General features: G+C 41.1%; 1 protein-coding gene across 10 annotated transcripts in view; it reads right to left on the reverse strand.

The window, feature by feature from the left end:
• The window catches only part of KTN1 (kinectin 1), a 122,251-nt gene extending 118,290 nt beyond the window's left edge, over positions 1 to 3,961 (reverse strand). For 9 of the 10 annotated variants that reach the window (XM_066344592.1, XM_066344601.1, XM_066344599.1 and 6 more), the window contains exon 1: positions 3,776 to 3,961. The gene's annotated coding sequence lies outside the window, so the exon portion shown is untranslated. Of the gene's footprint in view, positions 1 to 1,542; positions 1,703 to 3,775 lie in introns of those variants that run through there. The other variant, XM_066344591.1, reaches the window with a different exon arrangement.
• Between the last annotated feature and the right edge of the window lie 18,485 nt (positions 3,962 to 22,446).

A 22,446-nucleotide genomic window follows, 5' to 3' on the forward strand; every position in this document is an offset into this window, starting at 1 on the left:
GGATAAAGAAGATGTGGCACATATACACTATGGAATACTACTCAGCCATAAGAAACGATGACATCAGATCATTTACAGCAAAATGGTGGGATCTTGATAACATTATAAGGAGTGAAATAAGTAAATCAGAAAAAAACAAGAACTACATGATTCCATACATTGGTGGAACATAAAAATGAGACTAAGAGACATGGACAAGAGTGTGGTGGTTACCAGGGGTGGGGGGAGGGAGGACAGGGGGAGAGTTAGGGGGAGGGGGAGGGGCACAGAGAACTAGATAGAGGGTGGCGAAGGACAATCTGACTTTGGGCGAGGGGTATGCAACATAATTTAATGACAAAATAACCTAGACATGTTTTCTTTGAATATATGTACCCTGATTTATTAATGTCATCCCATTACCATTAATAAAAATTTATTTAAAAAAAAAAAAAAAAAAAAAAAAAGAAGTATATTTTGCCTATTTTATCTTTTTAACATAAAGTCAATCAAAAGCCATTAAAAAATTAAATAAAGCCTAAATGGTTCACACTACCCTCTCTCAAAGACTAGGGGAAAAAAGTGTAAACAGCAATTCAAAAGCCTGGCATGCAAACAGTTATAAATTGCAAATAGTTATAAATTATTACTTTTCTTTTTCTAGAGCTCAGATACAGAAAGCTAAGTTATTTAAACTCCTTAGCTCATGGCACATAAAGGTTTTTTCTCCTTTCTATTTAATTTTCTATTTATAGGAAAAAAATAGCTTATATTTTTATCTAAACTAACATTCTCACTGTTATTTGCATAAAAACTAGATTTTTAACATCAGAACACCCAAAGTCATGTTCACAAAACTGAAAGGATGCAATGAAACTCAACTCTATTTGTGCTTAAGAATGGTCATCAACGTCATTTCTAAAGAAACAGTTACTGCCTCTAGCCTCTAAGTATACTCTGGATTTACCTTCAAAACAACTAAAATCAAACAGTTTATCACAGAGCGCACAGTATATAAAATGTTATTCTCAAATATTTCAATGTTCTTGTAAACAATAGTCTCACTACATTACCTTATAACATATTAAATCAGATTCCTAAAAAACCCAAAGCTTCTGGAAGCCATTAATTTTAATTTTTATTAAAATTTAAATTTTTACGAAGTGTATGAAATCTTTTAAATTAAAAACTTCCTTGGCTATAAAAAATTATAATACGCATGCAATTAAAAATACATCTTTGATATAGCTCAAGTAAACTTCAAGTTAAGAACTGTTATTTTACAATCCTAGCCTGACCTGTGATGGCACAGTGGATAAAGTATCAACCTGGAACTCTGAGGTCACCAGTTCAAAACCCCAGGCTTGCCTGGGTCAAGGCACATATGGGACTTGATGCTTCCTGTTCCTACCCCCTTCTGTCTCCTCTCTCTCTAAAAATGAATAAATAAAATCTAAAAAAAAAAAAATTGTTTTTAATCCTAAAACATAGGTCCTTCAGAAGTTAAACCTCAAGAAAATCCTTCACAGAGGTCCTTCAGAAAAGACATAGACTGTTATTTACCATCTAATTATTAAAATGTTCTCCCAGGGCCGGTTGGCTCCGCGGCTGAGCGTCAGCCCAGCATGTGGAAGTCCCAGGTTCGATCGCCAGTCAGGGCACACAGGAGAAGCGTCCATCTGCTTCTCCAGCCTTCTCCCTCTCCTTTCTCTATCTCTCTTCCCCTCCCGCAGCCAAGGCTCCATTGGGGCAAAGTTGGTCCAGGTGCTGAGATGGCTCCATGGCCTCCACCTCAGGGGCGGAGAATGGCTCTGGTTGCAGCACAGCAACACCCCAGATAGGCAGAGCATCGCCCCCTGGTGGGCATGCCGGGTGGATTCCAGTCGGGCGCATGCAGTAGTCTGCCTCCCCGCTTCTCATTTCAGAAAAAAATACAAAAATAAAAAAAATGTTCTCCCTACTAAAAGCAGATGTTGGCTTGGAATGAAAAACCCAAGAAAACACACCAAGCATGAGAATACTGATATTGAGGGATAATATAGAAAAAATTAAACTGAAACAAAATCATGTATTAATGGGTCTTCATAATGTTGACCCTGAATCATCAAAGTTAAATAATACTCAACATCTTTTATCATTTTAAAGTGCTTCATACACTTTAAATTTTTTTAAATTAGGTTTTGTTATATTTTAAGTTTCAGTATTGAGTCTCAGAAAGGTAAGGAAAACATCTCATTCTCTAAGCTCATCTGATAAGAGTACTAGTCATATGACTGTCAATGCTGCAAAATGAGAAGAGAAATTTCTAATTTAATATTTGGGGGGTCGTGGTGTACTGAATTTTTCTTTGAATCTACAAACAATAAGCCTAACCATTTCTTGCTAAATCCCAATGGGATGTGGGAGGAGTCTTTTTTCTTTTTTTTTTTTTTTTTTTTGTCAGAGAACACAATATGAGTATCTATAGCAAGGTATGTAGACCCAAAACACAGATCAACTCAAGAATGCTCCAGTGTTATTCTTAGGAGGATCAGTCCTGTCTCAACAGCAACTGCTCCACACCAGAGGCAGTGTCGCCCGGTGCCTGCTAGGTGAGGTAGGAAGAACCAGTGCAACCTAATTAGCAAAAAACGTCAACTCTAGAAGTCAATTACTACACACAATTCAGATTGTTCAGTTCACCTCAAGGTGTTTATCTTTAGCAGCCTATGAGTGTCTACATTTTTCCAAACATCTTTAAAAAATAAATAAATAAAACCCACAACTTTGAACAGTCAACTTCAACTGTAGCTTCGAAAGCAGTGCTTATTCAGATACCCGCTAAGGATCTTTCCTAGTATAGGGCCAACTACGAACTTCGCCTCTTCCTTCCTCCGAGAAGGAACGGCTAAAATTAAACAGCCCAGGTCTTGAACCTAGTCAGTCAAGTTGCCGCTGGATGAAGTTAGGACGCCGCTGCGGGCGTCCGGGGCTGCGGGTCTCCGGTGCACACGTGCTCCCTCCCGGCCGACGTGCGGGGCTGCACCAGGTATCTGATTACCGACGGACTTTTCTAGGCTGCCAGCTAGGTTTTCCGCCGAGGTCCCCCACGCCAACAATCTCATTGTTGAAAACCGAAGAGGGAGGGGGAGTCGGTAAGGAAGACACACCCCTCCGGGAGAGGAAGGGATAGCTTCCCCCCTCCCGCGGGCGGTCCGCGGGTCTTCTCCAACTCTCCCGGCACGCTGCCTTCCCATTCCCAACCGCCCGCCCCGGGACTCGGGGCCACGCTCGGGACGGTGGGAGGGGGCCCCGGGCAGAGGGCGAGGGCCGGTGCGCCGAGTCTCCGGAGGGAGCGACGAGGGCTGGAATTCCAGCATGGCGTAAGCGTGGCCCAGCCCCGGCCCAGGGCCGCTGCCGGAGACGCGCTCCCTCTCCCTCCGTCCGCCGGCCGAGGAGGCGGTAATCCGCCTTCCCTCCCGGGGGCCCTCAGGCCCGGCTAAAAATAGGCGCCCCGGTCACCCCAGGGCCCTCTCCCGCCGACCTCGCCCTCGAGAGACGTCCCCCGGGGAGTCCTCGGCCGCGCTCGGCGGCGCCACGGCAGAGCGGGGTCGGGCCCTGAGCGGCCCCGTCAGGCCGAGCGACCCTGGAAGCCCGGCCGCCCGCCGCGAAGTCCCGGCCCGAACGGGAACCCGGCGGCGGGAACCCGGAGCCCGAGGCCTACCCGGCGGGCGGTGTTCGGACCCCGCGGCCGCGCCCCCCAACCGGCGCGGCCCGCCCGCCCGCCCTAAGACCCCGCGGCCGACGCCGCCCTCACCTCGCGGTCCCCACCGACTGCGCCCCGGCCGGCGTGGCCTGCTTGGCTTTACCCTGCGCCGCGGGGAAGGAGAAAGAAAAGACGCGGCGGAGCCGGCACCACAGCCCGAACCGCCCGCTCCGAGGCGCCGCCGCCGCCGCCGCAGTTGCTCAGGTGCCGTCGCGCCGCCCGGCACGGGGCGGGGCGGCCCCGGCACGTCCGGGCGTCTGGGCCGGCGGTGCCCGGAGACCGGCCCCTTAAAGGGACAGGCGCCCGCCGCGTCGGCCCCCGAGTCCGCAGTTTCGGGATTACGAGGCTTTCTCCTCAGATAACGTTCCGGGGCCAAATGGAGGGTGGGAGTTTAAGAGTTGGAGGCTCAGCAGAACTCCATTCATTAGTCCGGCTCGCTCGCTTGCTCACTCTCTTTCTCCTTCTCTCCCTCTCTCCTTCCCCCCCAAACCGGTTTCGTCTTGCAGGGCCCTCCCGCCGAAGCACCACCTGGTCCTCCACGTTGGGTGATTTTTTCTTTTTTTTTTTTCTTTTCTTTTTTTTTTTTTTTTTTTTTTTTTTGTAACCTTAAGCAAGTGGTACTCGATCTCACCCTGCCCGCCCCAGATTCCTCCCCAGAAATCACTGGAGAACGAAACCTTTCGTTCCTCTGTCTCCAGAATTTCTCTCGGAATTCAAACGAAGAAAAAAAAATTAAAAAATAAAATAAAATAAAAACTGACCCAAAGAAATTAATGTGCGACTATTATGAAGCGTGTATCTGCCAGCTGGTGGGCATTCATTACGCGGGAGTAAATAACTGGAAGCTTCAGCGAAAGGAAAGGTTGGCCAGAATCCCTGCCTGTAAATTCGCTCTTTTTTCTAAAATGATGGCAGCGATCTTACTGGTCCACTGGCAAATAAGATGTATTGCTCATCATTGCTTATTTATCAGTTTCTCAGCATTCCAGGCACTGCCCAAAACATATACAAAACACTGCAAGTTCTCAAAAGTTTCGAGAGCTCAAAATGATTCCAATGCTTTGAGAGTGTGAATAAGAGATATAAAATTAGGACTCATCAGTAACACCTCACTTACATCCTGACGAAGCGGGAACGGAAGCAAATCTTTAAAGCATGAACAGCAGAGCAATTTCTACACCAACAGAGAATTTCCTTTATATGGGCTGGCTAAAAGAGTGCTATATATATATATATAATTTGTGTTCTAATTATTGTTTTCTTTGCTCTCTAGAGCCACCTCCAAAATACAAACTAAAACTGAACAATTTGTGTTATCCTGGGATGTTGAGAATTCTGCCAGTCTTCAGCCACTATGTTCTCCAAATATGCATACTGTCTTATTTTAACTCCAGAAGTGTCCTCTTTTTCCTTTCTCAGAAGGGTTACTCAGCACCTCAGTGGTTCCAGTATCCTCAAAGCAATTTATCTATGAACCTCTGGCTGTCTTCTGAGCATGTGCCAGTGGATCCAGCTTTATTGAAGAGCAAAAGCATTAGTCTCTTGATACAGAGAGGGAAATGTATCATTTCTATAATGGAGTAAAAGGACTCTTGATTAGCTTCCAAACACCTGATTTCCTCTGGTTAGTACTACAGTAGGTTTCAGGTTAGAATAAAACTTTCTATCATTTTCCAGACTTCGGTAAAACAAAAGTGACATTGTAGAAACTAATATTTAGATACATTTGCACACAGACAATAAGTGGAGTTTACCATAAATATACTACTTTGTATAGCCAGGGGTCACTTATTTTTGTGTTCCATTATTTGAAACAAAGAAGCATAAATGTATCAGCTATTTCAGCTTTTCTGGGTGATAGAGCTGTGACTGTATGTAAGGGAAGTGATCTATTTCTTCACATCAAAACAAAAAGATTTGCTAAATTGTTATGCATGGTGAGCCCTATTAGAAATTAAGTCTTACCCTTTAAATTTTGAAGTATAGTATAATATATATCTTTAGCTACAATTAACATATATAATTAACCTAATAATTAAGGTTGGTTGCTGCTTGCTACCCTTCAATGTTACTGAAACCAGCAACTAACTTGCTAAAAAGGATTAGCATTCCCAGCATCTGAGGTACCTCTAGCTGTAACTAAGAAAAATTTTTTGAAACTGTAAAGTGTAACTCTGTTACCTAAGGAATGTGTATGTGTGTGTGTGTGTGTGTGTGTGTGTGTGTGTGTGTGTGTGTGTGTCTTTTCTCTGTTCTTTTATTCAATTCCTCTTCTTTTATTATGTTACCAAACCCCACACACATATCCCTATGGCCCTCACCTTTGGCAACCCATCAGCTTGTTCTCTAAATCTTAGGGTCTGTTTCTATCTTGTTTATTCATTTATTTTGCTTTTTAGAATACACATGAGTGAAATCATACATTTGTCTCTCTATGTCTGACTTACTTCACTTAGCATAACACTCTCTAGGTCCATCTATGTTGTCTCAAAGGGCAAGCTTTTATTCTTTTTTATTACTGAATAATATTCCATTTTGTAGCACATCCATCCATCTATTGATGGACATCTAGGAATGGTGTAATGAACATAAGGGTATGTATATCTTTTCAAATTAGTGTTTTTGTTTTCTTTGAATGAATACCCAGAAGTAAAATTGTTGGATCATATTTATTTTTTTAAAGTCTTTTTCCTAGCAGTTTATTTTTTCTTTTTTTTTAATTAGATTTTATTTATTCATTTTTAGAGAGACAGGAGTGAGAGAGAAAAGGGGGAGGAGCAGGAAGCATCAACTCCCATATGTGCGTTGCTTGTCAGTCCTAATGGTTTAGTCAGTACTCAGATGCTTGATCGGGGATTTTTGCCCACCCAGGGACTAGGGAAAGAACAGCGAGGAATTCTCACCCCCATAGAAGTGGCACCCAATACCAGAAGGTGTGGATTAGGATATCAAAATTTAGCATAGGGGCCTTGGTAGCTCCTGCTACCTCAATAATGCATTGTGCAGACCCAATTACTTGGAAATCAGATAATCCTGTATGGGTAGACCAATGGCCCCTTTCTCAGGAGAAACTTAGGGCAGCTGCTCAATTGGTACAAGAGCAGCTACAGCTTGGGCACATTGAACCATCTAATAGCCCATGGAATACAATTCCATATTTTGATCTTGTTGCCTCCTGGATTATCAAGGGGCATAGTCGACCCTTACAGCTTATAGGTTTTGAGCCTCAAAATTATTGTTGATCCTTTGAAAAAAGGAACAGCAATGGCTCTGGGAAACTTCCACTAAATGGCAAATCGCTCTTGCAAATCAATGGACAATTTTATACTAAAACTGTCAACTTAAAATCAGCTCAAAGTCTAGAATTATATACCAGTATCATGGCTTTTCAGCATTTGCCATATTCCCCCTTTAATCTATATACAGACAGCAAATATTTACTTGTGGTGTTTCCACTATTAAGACTGCTGTCTTAGGGACAAATGCTGATGAACTATTTCAGCAGTTCCTCCTTCTTCAAAGACTTGTATGTCAACATAGAGCTCCATGTTTTATAGGACATACTCGAGCTCACTCCATGCTTCTTGGAGGTTTAGCACAAGGGAATGCCCTTTTTTTTTTTTTTTTTTTTTTTTTTTTTTTCTGAGGTTGGAAATGGGGAGGCAGTCAGACAGACTCCCACATGCACCCGACCGGGATCCACCCAGCACGCCTACCAGGGGGGGATGTTCTGCCCATCTGGGGTGTTGCTCTGTTGTAACCAGAGCCATTCTAGCACCTGAGACAGAGGCCACAGAGCCATCCTCAGTGCCTGGGCCAACTTTGCTCCAATGGAGCCTTGGCTGCAGGAGGGGAAGAGAGGGGGTAGAGGGGGAGGGGTGGAGAAGCGGATGGGCACTTCTCCTGTGTGCCCTGGCTGGGAATCGAACCCGGGACTCCTGCACGCCAGGCCAATGCTCTACCACTAAGCCAACTGGCCAGGGCCTAGGAATGCCCTTGTTGATCAAGCTACCCAAAAGAAAATTATTTGGAGCAACCATGACAGATCGAGCAATTCAGTCTCATACTATTCATCACCAGAACACTGCAGCCCTGTGTAAACAGTTTCAACTTTCTCGGGAAGCAGCACGACAGATTGGGAAATCCTGTCAAAGGGGTCCTATACTACAATGTGCCCCTTCATTTGGAGTTAACCCTCAAGGACCCCTACCAGGACAACTTTGGCAAATGGATGTTACTTATATACCTTCATTTGGCAAACAGTCCAATGTCCACGTTACAGTGGATACAGATTCTGGATTTATAGTAACCTCTGTCAGAACAGGAGAGGCTGCTAAGCATGTTATAGCTCATTGTCTGTATGCATTGTTCTATTATTGGATTTCCTAAACTGGTTAAACTGACAATGCTCCTGCATATGGAGCAAAACCATTTACTGTATTTTGTCAAACCTTTCGAATTATGTGTATTTCTTACAATCTTTAAAGTCAAGGTATTATTAAAGTGTACCCAGCAAATATTTTAAGGTCAATTAAAAAAAATTTTAAAGGGGGGAGTCATATCCTGGAACTCCTATGGGTCTACCATATCATGCTTTTTACTTAAAAAAATTTTTAATTTCTTTTGAATGCTGATGAACAGGAGACGCCAAATCTTTTTCTCCTGCAAACTACTACCTTCTTTATTTGATCCAGCTAATAACACTGTTTTGTCTTTTTCCAAATAGCTCCAGATATATGGAAAAGATTTATATAGGCAGATGGGGATCCTCAAACCCCTCAGCGAGATCTTCTGAGCATGGCTTTTAAGATACCAAGAGGCAGAAAAAGCCCAATAGAGATCAGGGGAACTACCAGCTTTTAGGATACACCCTTAAAGGCTCCAATGCCCCAAAGGGGTCTCATAGGATGCCATCTGGGTCCTGCTTCAATAGTGGAAAGGAAGGTCATTGAGTTAATGCCTGCCAGACTTACATGCCTCTGCTGCGAGGAAACAGGGACACTGGAAGGTAGGCTTCCCCCTTGCTCCGCTAAGGGAGGGTTCAGTCTCTTACAGCCCTGCTCCAGCCACCTATGACCTAACCTTGCCCAGAATGCTGGGGTTTGCCACTGAAGGCTGAAGGTGCCCAGGGCCGTCGGCCCCATCTACGACACTGTGGATGAGCCTAGGGTATTTCTTCCAAGAAGCAGGTAAACTGATCTCATTTGCACAAGGGCCACTTAACTATGTCTTGCCTGAATAGTCAGGTTTTTTATTCTTCCCTCGAAGATCTCTGTTGCAGGTGTTGATACTCCTATTTTCTGCAGCTTTGTTTAATATACAGTGTTTCCTTTATTCCTCCTACCTCAATGCCCCACTCATTTCAGGCTGGGACCTACTCCTAATTTAGAGCTCTTTCCCCCTTTTGCCAACTTCTATTATGAATCTACCTTTGCCACCCAGCTTAGTGTATCCCAAGGTTCTCTTTACCAAGCCACAGTCGCAGAGCTCCAGGGAAAAGCAACCTGGTCTCATCTCTCCAGGCAGAGGAGAACAGAAGCTCCATATCCACACATGCTGCAGATGGCTTTTCCAGTCTACCTGAATCATTACCAGCTAGAAGCAGCGGTCATTGGGACTTGGACGTGAGCTGCAAAGTACAGAATTGTGACAACAATTCCAGTGCCATGCAGACTTTTCCTGGATGTGGACTTTTCCTGGACTCTTGCTCCTTGTGACAGCTCCTAACAGACTGAACTGGGGTAGGGTTGCATTTTTTCAGGGATTTGGCATGGTGTTGGGGCCAACTTAGACTTGGTGAACATGTTAAGGACACTACTCTTTTATGGATTCTTGCTGTATTGGCCAAGAGTTTGCTTAAAGGCTTTAATCACTGTAAAAAAAAAATAGAAGACTGGATAAAGAAGATGTGGCACATATACACCATGGTATACTATTCAGCCATAAGAAATGATGACATCGGATCACTTACAACAAAATGGTGAAATCTTGATAACATTATACGGTGTGAAATAAGTAAATCAGAAAAAAACAAGAACTGCAGGATTCCATACATTGGTGGGACATAAAAACGAGACTAAGAGACATGGACAAGAGTGTGGTGGTTAGGGGGGGAGTGAAAGAGGGAGAGGGGGAGGGGGAGGGGCACAAAGAAAACTAGATAGAAGGTGACGGACGACAATCTGACTTTGGGTGATGGGTATGCAACAGAATTGAGTAACAAGATAACCTGGACATGTTTTCTTTGAATATATGTACCCTGATTTATTGATGTCACCCCATTAAAATTAATAAAAATTTATTTATTAAAAAAAAACAACAAAAAAAAAAGAAAAGGTTTTAGGGTGTTTTTTTTTTTCACCATTGAGTATGATATTAGCTATGGGTTTACATGTGTAGTCTTTAGTATGTTGAGGTATGTTCCTTCTATACCCACTATGTTGACAGATTGTATCATAAAAGAATGTTGAATTTTGTCAATATATAGTTGAGTCTAGTTTGCTAATATCTTGTTGAAAGTTTTTGCACCTAAATTCATCAAGGATATGGGCCTATAATTTCCTCTTCCCCCTTCTCTACTTCCTCCTCCTCTTCCTCCTCCTCCTCCTCTTCCTCTTCCTTCTTTTTATGTCTCTGTCTGATTTTGTTATCAGGTGATGCTGGCTTCATAGAATGAGTTCAGAAAAGTTTCTTCCTCTTGACTTCTTTAAAATAGTTTAAGAAAGATAAGTATTAATTCTCCTTTGAATGTGTGGTAGAATTTACCTGTGAAGCCATCTGGTCCTGAACTTTTATTTGTTAGGAGTTGTTTTTTTTTTATGCTGCTTCGATTACAGGGGATCCTCAGGTCATGACACAGTTCTGTTCCTATGACAGTGACACAGCCCAAATTTTGGTGTAAGTCGAAACAACCCAGCCTAACACAAACAGAACACTTGCGCTTTTAAAAGCCCAAAATAGCATAAGTATGTATACTGGGAGACTCCAACTCTCTCACTCATAATCGCATCACTGCGTATTCTTCCGCTACACACAACCAAACTGGTTCACCCAAGTAGTTCATAAGTACAACGCTAATGACGTAAACCAAAACACTCAAGTTTCAAATATTTTTCACTTTTTATGGGAGTGCAAGTCATAAAGTCAAAACGTCATATGTCAAGACTGTCGTAACCCAAGGACCTCCTGTATATTGTTAGCAATCAGTCTGTTTAGATTTTATATTTTTTCCTGGTTTAGTCTTGGAAGGTTAGAAAATTATCCATTTCCTCTAGATTGTCCAACTTGTTGGTATATAATTGTTCATGGTATTCTTTTTTTTTTTTTTTTAAGAAAAAAATTTAAGACTTTATTCATTTTAGAGAGGAAAGAGAAGGGAGGAGGAGCAGGAAGCGTCAACTCCCATATGTGCCTTGACTGAGCAAGCCCAGGGTTTTGAACTGGCAACCTCAGCATTCCAAGTCGATGCTTTATCCACTGCACTACCACAGGTCAGGCCATTGATGGTATTTAATGATTCTTTGTATTTCCGTGTTGACAGTTCTTTCCTTTTTTATTTTTACTTTTATTTTGGGTACTGTTTCTTTTTTGTTGATGATTTTGGCTAAAGTTTTGTAAATTTTATTTATATTTCAAAGAACTAGCTCTTAGTTTATCTTTTTTTAGTAAGGGAGAGAGAGACCCTGGCCGGTTGGCTCAGTGGTAGAGCATTGGCCTGGCGTGCAGGAGTCCTGGGTTCGATTCCCAGCCAGGGCACACAGGAGAAGAGCCCATCTGCATCTCCACTCCTCCCCCTCTCTTCCCTCTCTGTCTCTCTCTTCCCCTCCCGCAGCCAAGGCTCCATTGGAGCAAAGTTTGCCCGGGCGCTGAGGATGGCTCTGTGGCCTCTGCCTCAGGCGCTAGAATGGCTCTGGTTGTGGCAGAGCTACGCCCCAGATGGGCAGAGCATCGCCCCCTGGTGGGTGTGCCGGATGGATCCCGGTCGGGCGCATGCAGGAGTCTGTCTGACTGCCTCCCCATTTCCAACTTCAGAAAAATACAAAAAAAAAAAAAAGAGAGAGAGAGAGAGAGAGAGAGAGAGACAAACAGACTGAAAGGGAGAGAGATGAGAAGCATCAACTCATTGTTGTATCACTTTATTTGTTCATTGATTGCTTTCTCATATGTGCCTTGACTGGGTGGCTCCAGACAAACCAGTGACCCCTTGTTCAAGCCTGCAACCTTGGGCTTCAAGCCAGCGACTTTTGAGCTCAAGCCCGCGACTATGGGCCCATGTCTATGATCCCGCACTCAAGCCAGTGACTCCATGCTTAAACTAGTGAGCCCACACTCAAGTCGGATGAACCCGTGCTCAAGCCAGTGACCTCGGAGTTTTAAACCTGGATCCTCAGCATCCCACATCAATGTTCTAGACACTGTACCACTGCCTAGTTGGCAGCTTTTTATATTTTTAATTGTTTTTTATTTCTATTTCATTTATTTCCACTCCAATCTTAATTATTTTTCTTCCTTCTCTTTACTTTGGGTTTTGTTTGTATTTCTTTTTCTAGTTCCTTTAGGTGTAAAATTAGATTACTATTTGGGGGGATTTTTCTTGTTTCCTGAGATAGGCCTATATAGCTATAAGCTTCCATCTTAGAACAGCTTTTGCTGTTCCCATAAATTTTGAAAAGTTGTGTTTTTATTTTCATTTGTTTTAAGATAGTTTTTGATTTCTTATTTGATCTCCTCTTTGATCTATTCATTGTTTAGTAGCATATTGTTTAATCTTCACATATTTGTGTTTTGTTTTGTTTTTCAGTTTTCTTCCTGTAGTTCATTTCCAATTCCATGCCATAGTGGTCATAAAAAATGTTTGATACAATTTCAGTCTTCTTGAATTTACTGAGGCTTGTTTTGTGACCTAATATGTGATCTATCCTAGAAAATGTTCTATATACCTTGCAAAACAGTGTATTCTGCCTAACCACTATACTATACTGAACACCTGAAATTAATACAAAATAATATTGAATGTAAATAGTAATTTTAATTAATTAATTAATTATATATTCTGCAGTTTTTGGATAAAACGTTCTATAAATGTCGATTAAGTCAATTTTGTCTAATGTGACATTTAAGGCCATTATTTCCTTATTAATTTCTGTCTGGATGATCTATCTGTTGATGTGAGTAGGGTATTGAAATCCCCTACTATTATTATATTACAGTGGACTTTTCCCTTTATGTCCACTAATAATTACGTTTCCAACACCACAGCCATTTTGAACCTCCTCTCTCTCTTTTAATCTACCAAAGTGCAATTTCCTAGAGACTACCTCTGACTTTTACCATGTAACAACTTTTTTCTGAAATTTTGGAAATACTTTAAGAACACATAGTACACATCTCTTGAGCATATAGAAAGAAAGCTGGCTATTCCTGTTTTGTTTGGGGAAGACTTCCCAGAAGGAGTGAGTTATGTGGAGATCTGAGTAATGTGTGAGTAACAGATTACATCTCCCACACCATCAGATCAGGGATGGCAGAGATGACAGTATTATAAAAACAATTTCACAGAGCTGAAATTAAAAAGAAGATTTCAGATTTACCTTCTCTACCCAAATAATGGAGTGGGAAAGTTCATAAAAATACCTGCAGCTACAGATGTAGAAATAATCAGCTATTCTAACAAAATATCTGGCATATAATTGTGCTTATTAGAGGTCTGCATTGTGTCACCATTGACATGCAGTCTCTTTAAGCATACAGCCATCAAGTGCTTTCATCACACACTAAAGGTAACCACAAATTATTTACCCCTCTTTCCATGGAGTAATGGGATCTGTGTTCCTTCCTCTTGAATCTGAGAGGCTTCTGTGACTGCTGTAGCCAGTAGTATTTGCCACAAGTAACACTGTGAAGTTCTGGGCCCAGGCTTAGAACCATTGATTTTTAGAGCCCTGAGCTGCCATGTGAGAAGTCTAAAAATGCTGGAGAGACCGTGTAGAGGGGCTCTAAGATTATACAGGAAGGAAGAGAGACCCAGCTGGGCACAGCCTTCCAACAGCGTCACCAACGTGCCTGATATATGAATGAAACCTTCCACTTCCCCAACCATACCACAAGCTCAATACCAGCAAGTGACCCCTGTCGGTACCGCATGGAGCAGGAAAATCACCCAGTGAAGTACTGCTTGAATTTCTGACCCCATATAAGTGTTGTGATTTGAGGGTGGGGGGAGATAAAATGTTATACAGTAAAAGATGAGCAGAACATCTTTCTTCCACTTCTAAAATAGCTGCAAGAAACATTAGTCTCCTTTAAGTGGAAGAGAGTTCCGCTTTGCCGGTGCAATCCCAGAACATCATTGGAGATTTCAAAAGAAATATGAGCAGGAATGGATAAGGGGGTAAAGCTACTTTGTAGCATAACTCAATATTATTGAAACTACCTTCATGTCTCCCATCTTCAAAAGCTGTACAATGATCAGAAACTGGTTAATTTAATGAGGAAAGAGGAGCTAGTATTTATCATAAATTTGCATCGTGTGGGTGTTTAGTGTACATCTGCTCAAACAGTTGTCAAAATAACCCTATAGTATAGAACTAGACTCACATTGAATAACTAACTAGCTCAAGGACACAGAGCTCAAAAATCAGGTCTGTCTGACTCCAATTCCCATAGATGTGCCTCTGCACTGTGTTTTACTCCCAGGGAATAAGCCTTAGGTATACAGATAAAATGTGAGTTTTTATTTATATATTGGTCTCACTCAAGGTATGGTTTTTATCATTAACATAAATAATAAGCAGATATACAACACTAAATTAAATCAGCAACATTAAATTGGCTGCCAGCCAACATCATGTAACCTCTTCTAATGAAAGATTTTAGTATTGAAATATGTTTGTTTTGTCCTAATAAACCTGGACAACTGGAAAAAATAACCTTTAAAGACTCTTTGATTCTTTTTAAAATTTATTTCTTTTATTATTTTTTTTATTGATTTTGGAGAGAGAAAGAGAAACATTGATTTGTTTTCCGCTTATGCATTTATTGGTTGATTCTTCTTTCTTTCTTTTTTTTTTTTTAGAGAGAGAAGCAGGGAGAGAGAAATAGAAATAAGAATATTGAGCTGTTCCTGTATGTGTCCTGACTGGGGATTGAACTGGCAACCTCTGCACTTCAGGACAATGCTTCAACCAACTGAGCGATCCAGCCAGGGCTTATCATTGGTTGATTCTTGTATGTGCCCTGACTGGGGATCAAACACGCAATCTTGGCATACTGGGATGACACCCTAACCCACCGTGCTACCTGGCTAGGACTCTTTGATTCTTGATTCAATGATGTTATACACTTCGTACAAGGATTTTGTTAAATATTGAGTTTGCAATCACAGAACTTGGTTTTGCTCCGCAGCTCTCCTCCTTTCTGGCTATGTGACTTTGGAAAAGTCACTTCACTTCTTGGAGCTTTAGTTTCCTCTCTGAATACTGTAGATAAGAGTACTTAGCTCTAAGGGCTAATGTGAGAATTAAATGAGATCATATATTTTTTAATATTTTAAAAATGATATAACAGATTCTTACTTGATATAAATATTAAATTAGACATTATTAAACTCATATTATATCTGAATAATAACTACTTCACTAGCTACTTTCATATATTGTATATAATTGCTAATTCTAACAACAGTCAAGTGAGATTTGTAATTATGCCTGTCTACAGTTGAGAAAGCAGAGTCAGAAAACCAAGTAACTTGCCTAGATCAAATGGCTAGTAAGTGGCAGAGCTGAGCCTGAAACTCCAAAATCCAGGCTTCTTCCACTCTCTGCCAGACTGCTCCCCACACGCCAACAGTCTAGTTGAAAACCTGTTTGTGCAGCATGAAAAAAAGGAAGAGTTGACATTTTTCCTCTCACCTGAGGCCAAACCACTTTTACCCTCCACCAGATAGGTAGAAAGCATTCTTATCTCTAAAAACATTACATATTAATTCAACATCCTTCCTCAAACAGCTACTTCAGTGTTTAAATGTTTACCATCCCTCACTGCTGTGTAACCCCTCTATGTTCTAACCTCAATCTTAGACATGTTTTTAAATGCCTGCTCGCTGTTAAACAACAACAACAAAAAAACCACTTGGCAAATAAAAAGAAATAAATAGTAGAAATTAAGAGATAGATATATAGATGTACATTGCACTTTCAACTATTCTGTATGTTTCCATTTTTTTAATAATATCACACACACCCCCATATGGTTATTGTAGAAAATTTACAGAAAACAGAAAAATGTAAGGTCAAAAATCAGTGTGCTTTAAATCTTTTCTTATGTCTTGTGATGCTCACATTTCTTGATAAGTACTTGAGTTAATTAAAATCAGCCTTGCAGTCTTTTCCTTTCCTTAATCCAGTTACTCCCAGGTCTTATTTTCCAGTTCTCTTCTCATCTTTGGGGTCCTCCCTCAACATTGTTCATGGCACTCTTTAATGGTTGATGCTACATTTTTACTCCTAAGAGACTTAAATAATGCACAGGGTGAAAGAGTAATTCATCATTGTTTAGTCCTCACATGACAAGTTTTATTTGTGCAGTAGGTTCGATCAGTTGATTAGTATTAGCTCTTCAATAGGGCCTAAATTTAAAATGTGGTCAACACGCAGGCTTCCTAAGTGTCACGTAAGGGAAAAAAACCAAACCTCTCTTACATCACTACTGCTTACCTTAACCACAAGCTTCACCTTAACCATGTTATCAGGATGAATCATGGCTGGAGGGATCAGGCAAGAGAACGTGGCTATTTCAACATAAACCATCAGCACTGCCCAAATAATTCTTAGGCAGATCAGCAGCGACAAATCAAACCAAGTCAGCAATATTTGCAGCATAATGCCTGGCATTATGTTAGGTGTTTAAACACGACATGCATTTAAAATTTTTTGTCCTCCAGCCCTGGCTGGGTAGCTCAGTTGGTTAAAGTGTCGTCCAGATGCACCAAGGTTGCAGGTTCAATCCCAGGTCAGGGCACATTCAGGAGTCAACCAATGAATGAATGAATGGACAGAGTAACAAACTGATATTTCTCTCTCTCTCTCTCTCAAGTTGACAAATTTTAAAAATTTGTCCTCCACAATGATGCTCACTTTTTAACCACACTTCTATTTGTTGGCTCATGTTCAGCAACTAATGATAACTCTTAGATTCCAGCCAGTCCTTGCCTGGTGTTTTTCCTCCCCATGATATGACAATACTGTAATTACCTTTTCCCGGGCTTTGTTCCATTTATTTCTGACCACATCTCCAATTTACATATTTCCATCTCTTGGTATTTCCATATATTGTTTTGGAAATTTAGTATTTGTGACAGAAGGTAAACAGATTGCAAACTCCATGACAAATCATTCTTCTGTAAAAGCTGTAGAATAATGCCTCTGGATGCCAGCTCTCATGACACAGAGCTCTGGATGTCACCCTTTCAGTCTCCTCGGGGACCTTGCTCCCTCAGCTATGCCCTTTCTGTCTCCATCTCCAGCCTTTCTTCACTATCAGCCATTAGTGAATTTAGGACTCTGTCCACTTCAGGAGAGGGAAAAGGTTCCTTCAAACTCCAGACCATTGCCATCTACCCAATCCCCTGCCAAGCCAGGTTTTTGGTTGGTTGGTTCATTGGTTAGGTAAGAGGCACTCACACACACACACACACACACACACACACACACACACACACACACACAAAGAGGCACTCACTTGACTGCTTATTCACACTACCTCTTCACTCACTCCTTATGTTATTGGAATCTGCTTCTGTACCCACAACGTGATTCTGAAACACTTCTCATGGAAATCACAACGATCTCCCTGCTGCTAACTGCGGTTGGACTACTCAGTCTTTATCTAGCAGAACCTCTGTCATATGACACCACTAATTACTTCTTTTTTATTGAATTTATTAGGGTGACACTAGCTAATATAATTATACAGGTTTCAGGTGCCCAAGTCTACAACACATCACTTCTTTTTTTTCTTTTTTTTTTTAATTTTTTTTGTTGTTGTTTATTTTTTTACAGAGACAGAGAGTGAGTCAGAGAGAGGGATAGACAGGGACAGACAGACAGGAACGGAGAGATATGAGAAGCATCAATCATTAGTTTTTCATTGCACATTGCGACACCTTAGTTGTTCATTGATTGCTTTCTCATATGTGCCTTGACCGCGGGCCTTCAGCAGACAGAGTAACCCCTTGCTGGAGCCAGCAACCTTGGGTTCAAGCTGGTGGGCTTTTTTTCTTTTGCTCTAACCAGATGAGCCTGCGCTCAAGCTGGCGACCTCGGGGTCTTGAACCTGGGTCCTCTGCATCCCAGTCCGACGCTCTATTCACTGTGCCACCGCCTGATCAGGCAACACATCACTTCTTAAAATGCTTCTTTCTTGACTTCAGTGACCATACTCACAAGGCTCTTTTTGCCCACTCTCCAGTGTTTTCCTTCTCTCTAACCTAAAGCTCCTTCTCCGTCTCTTTGTGAGTTTATTTTTTCTATCCCTTTTTTGTTGATGTTCCTCAAGGTACCAGTCTTGTACCTTTTATTTTCTCACTTTGCAGTCCCTCTCTGGACTTACATTATAGTGTATATCCCCTAGTGAAGGCCAAGTTTCTGCATTTTGCAACTCTTACCAATAAGAAAAAGGCATTTATTTCTATTAGCATTCTCCAGAGAAATAGGACGAACAGGGTGTATATATAATATATATTGAAAGAGAGAGACATTTATTTTAAGGAATTGCTGATTCTTTAATTCACATGATTGCAGACACTAGCAAGTCCATAACCTTGTGGGTGGGCAGGCAGACTGGAGACCCAGGAAGAGTCAGTGTTGCAGTTCAAGTCCTAAGGCAGTCTGCTGGCAACGTTTCTTATTCTGGGGAGGTCAAAGTTTCTCTATTAAGGCCTTCAACTGATTGGATGAGGCTCACCCACATTGTGGAATTTTACCCAAAGTCTGCTGATTTAACTATTGATCCATCTTTTTTTTTAGAGTAGGCAATTAAAAAGTCTCTTATATTTTGATTTAAAAACATATTATATTCTTTTTTTTTTCATTTTAGGGGGGGAGAGAGAGAGAAAGAGAGAGAGAGAGAGAGAGAAAGGGGAGGAGCAGGAAGCATCAACTCCCATATGTGCCTTGACCAGGCAAGCCAGGGTTTTGAACCGGCAACCTCAGTGTTTCCAGGTTGACGCTTTATCCACTGCGCCACCACAGGTCAGGCACATTATATTCTTTTTTAAGCACACTTACTTTTGTAAGACTCTTTAGCACCAAAATTTTTTTCCACTTAGTTGTTACATTTTTATTTATTTATTTATTTATTTATAAATTAATTTTTTTATTTATTTTGTTAACATGAATTCAAGTGTCCCACTCAGTATAACACCCTCACCCCCCAATAATGTGCCCCCATTACATCCTCTTTTCTCACTCCCCCTAACTCCCTCCCCCCTCCCCTCTGGGACTTCCTGTCCTGTTATCTGTATCTCTGTGTTATGTATATATAATTCCACTAATCCCTTCACCTTCTCTGATCCTGTCTCCTCATCCCCCTCCCCTCTGACAGCTGTCCCTCTGCTCCCTGTGACCACACCTCTGCCTCTATTCTGTTCCTCAGTCCACCATGTTCATTAGATTCCACATATAAGTGAGATCATATGATATTTGGCTTTCTCTGCCTGGCTTATTTCACTTAGCATAATAATCTCCAGGTCCATCTATGCCATCGCAAAAGGTAAGATTTCCTTCCTTTTCATGGTCACATAGTATTCCATTGTGTATATGTACCATTGCTTTTTTTATCCACTTGTCTTTTGATGGATACTTGGGCTGTTTGGCTATTGTAAACAATGCTGCAATAAACATAGGGGTGCATATCTTCTTTTGAATTAGTGTTTTGGGATTCTTTGGGTATATTCCTAAAAATGGGATAGCTGGGTCAAAAGGCAGTTCCATTATTAATGTTTTGAGGAAACGCCATACTGTTTTCCACAGTGGCTGCACCAGTCTGTATTCCCACCAGCAGTGCAGGAGGGTTCCCTGTTCTCCACATCCTCGCCAGCACTTATTCTATGTTGTTTTGTTGATCAGCGCCATTCTGACTGATGTGAGGTGGTATTTCATTGTAGATTTGCATTTCTTTAATTTGCATTTCTCTGAAGGTTAATGAAGTTGATCATTTTTTCATATGGCTATTGGCCATCTGTATGTCCTCTTTGGAGAAACATCTATTCAGTTTCTTTGCCCATTTTTAAATTGGATTGTTTACCTTCCTGGTGTTGAGTTTTAGAAGTTCTTTATAAATTTTGGTTATTAACCCTTATTAAATGTATTTGTTAATATGTTCTCCCATTGTGTGCTTTTTTGGTGTGTGTTTTTTGTTTTTTTTTACAGAGACTGAGAGAGAGTCAGAGAGAGGGACAGATAGGGACAGACAGACAGGAACGGAGAGAGATGAGAAGCATCAATCATCAGTTTTTTGTTGTGACACCTTAATTGTTCATTGATTGCCCTCTCATATGTGCCCTGACCATAGGCCCTCAGCAGACCAAGTAACCCCTTGCTTGACCAGTGACCTTGGGTCCAAGCTAGTGAGCTTTTGCTCAAACCAGATGAGCTTGCGCTCATGCTCAAGCTGGCGACCTCGGGGTCTCGAACCTAGGTCCTCCGCATCCCAGTCCGACACTCCATCCACTGCGCCACTGCCTGGTCAGGCCCATTGTGTGTTTTGTCTTTTTATTTTGTTAATGGTGGCTTTTGCTGTGCAAAAGCTTTTTAGTTTGATATAGTTTCATGTGTTTATTTTGTCCTTTATTTCACTTGCCCTTGGGGATAAATTGGCAAAAATATTGCTATGAGAGATATCAGAGGGTTTACTGCCTATGTTTTCTTCCAAGATTTTTATAATTTCAGGACTTACCAGTACACTTAAGTCTTTTATCCATTTTGAGTTTATTTTTGTGAATGGTGGGAGTTGGTGGTTTAGTTTCACTTTTTTACATGTACCTGTCCAATTTTTCCAACACTTTCCAACACCATTTATGAAAGAGACTGTCTTTACTCTTTTGTCAAATTTTAATTGACTATAAAGGCTAGGTTTATTTCTGGGTTCTCCATTCTGTTCCATTGATCTGTATGCCTGTTCCTATGCTAATACCAAGCTGTTTTGCTTAGTGGTTTTGTAGTATAACTTGATATCAGGAAGTGTGATACCTACCACTTTGCTCTTCATTTTCAAGATTGTTGAGGCTATTCAGGTTCTTTTTTGGTTCCGTATAAATTTTTGAAATATTTCTTCTAGATCTGTGAAGTATGTCATTGGTATTTTAATAGGAATTGTATTGAATCTATAGATTGCTTTGGGTAGCATAGACATTTTAATGATGTTAATTCTCCTTATCCGTGAACACGGTATATTCTTTCACTTGTTTGTATCTTCCTTGACTTCTTTATCAGTGTCTTATAATTTTTCTTAACTTTTCTTTCTGACAGTTTATTGTTGGTATATAAAAATGCCACTGATTTCTGAATATTAATTTTATATCCTGTCATCTTGCCAAATTCATTTATCAGGTCTAGTAGTTTTTGACTGAGACTTAAGTTTTCTATGAATAGTATCATGTCATCAGCAAATAATGACAGTTTTACTTCTTCTTTTCCAATTTGGATGCCTTTTATTTCTTCCTCTTGTCTGATTGCTGTGGCTAGGATTTCCTAACTATTGATCTCATTTTATAAAAATAAAAATACCTTCACAGAAAAATCTGGAATAATGTTAGGCCAAATATCTGGGTACTATGTCTTAGTTGATGCATAACATTAACCATCAATAGCACCTTTGGATTCAGGAAGTAACATGTACCACATTTTGGTCTGCTACTCTAACTCATTTACTGACTAACGTGTTAGGCTGCTAATTTTGAGTGGGACCCGGAACAAGAAAGGATTCTGAAGCAGGTCCATGGCTTGTGCACCCTATTGTCAACTGAGCCTTATGAGCCATCAGATTCAATGATGCTGGAGATGTGTATAGAAAATGAGAATGCTGTATGAAACCTCTGTCTGTCTGTCTCTGGCAAGTCTCAGTAGGAGAATCATAGTGCAAATTTCTAGGTTTTGGGATAAGCTGAATGACATTGTGCCTGTGTCAAGATCAAGTGCCTGACCATGGAACACCAAGTGACCAGGTGACCTGAGCTGTCCCTCATAAATTGAGTATAATCTGACCCTTCAACCCATAAATTTGGGTGTGGGAAAATATGTTCATCATCAAAAAAATATGATTTATGCAAGATCTAGCTTGAGCAGGTTCTGAAGGCACAAATGAGTGACATAAGCAGGTGGCTCCAACTTCCATGCCATCTACTTCAGTGCCACCTCTCCCTCACTCACATCTATGGTCTCATAAAGAATTCAACTTGATCGAGGAAGAAAAAAATTGAGCTTGGCACAAATAGCTGAGAGGAAACTGATGCAGAATCACAACCCCAGTCATGGGTGGCCCTGAAGGACTATGGGGAAGATAACTCTTCCCAGTGAGCAGATAATCAAGCTATTAAGCTAGTTGTTCACTTTGCCTGGAAGGAGAGATGGACATATATTTAAGTCTAACAATTAGGCTGGATGGTCAGAGACTTAGAAGGTACAAAATTGAAGAACTAATAAGGAGGGTTAGAAAAGAAGTATATG

Source organism: Saccopteryx leptura, chromosome 6, assembly GCF_036850995.1.
Source record: "Saccopteryx leptura isolate mSacLep1 chromosome 6, mSacLep1_pri_phased_curated, whole genome shotgun sequence".
NCBI classification, from domain to species: Eukaryota; Metazoa; Chordata; class Mammalia; order Chiroptera; family Emballonuridae; genus Saccopteryx; species Saccopteryx leptura.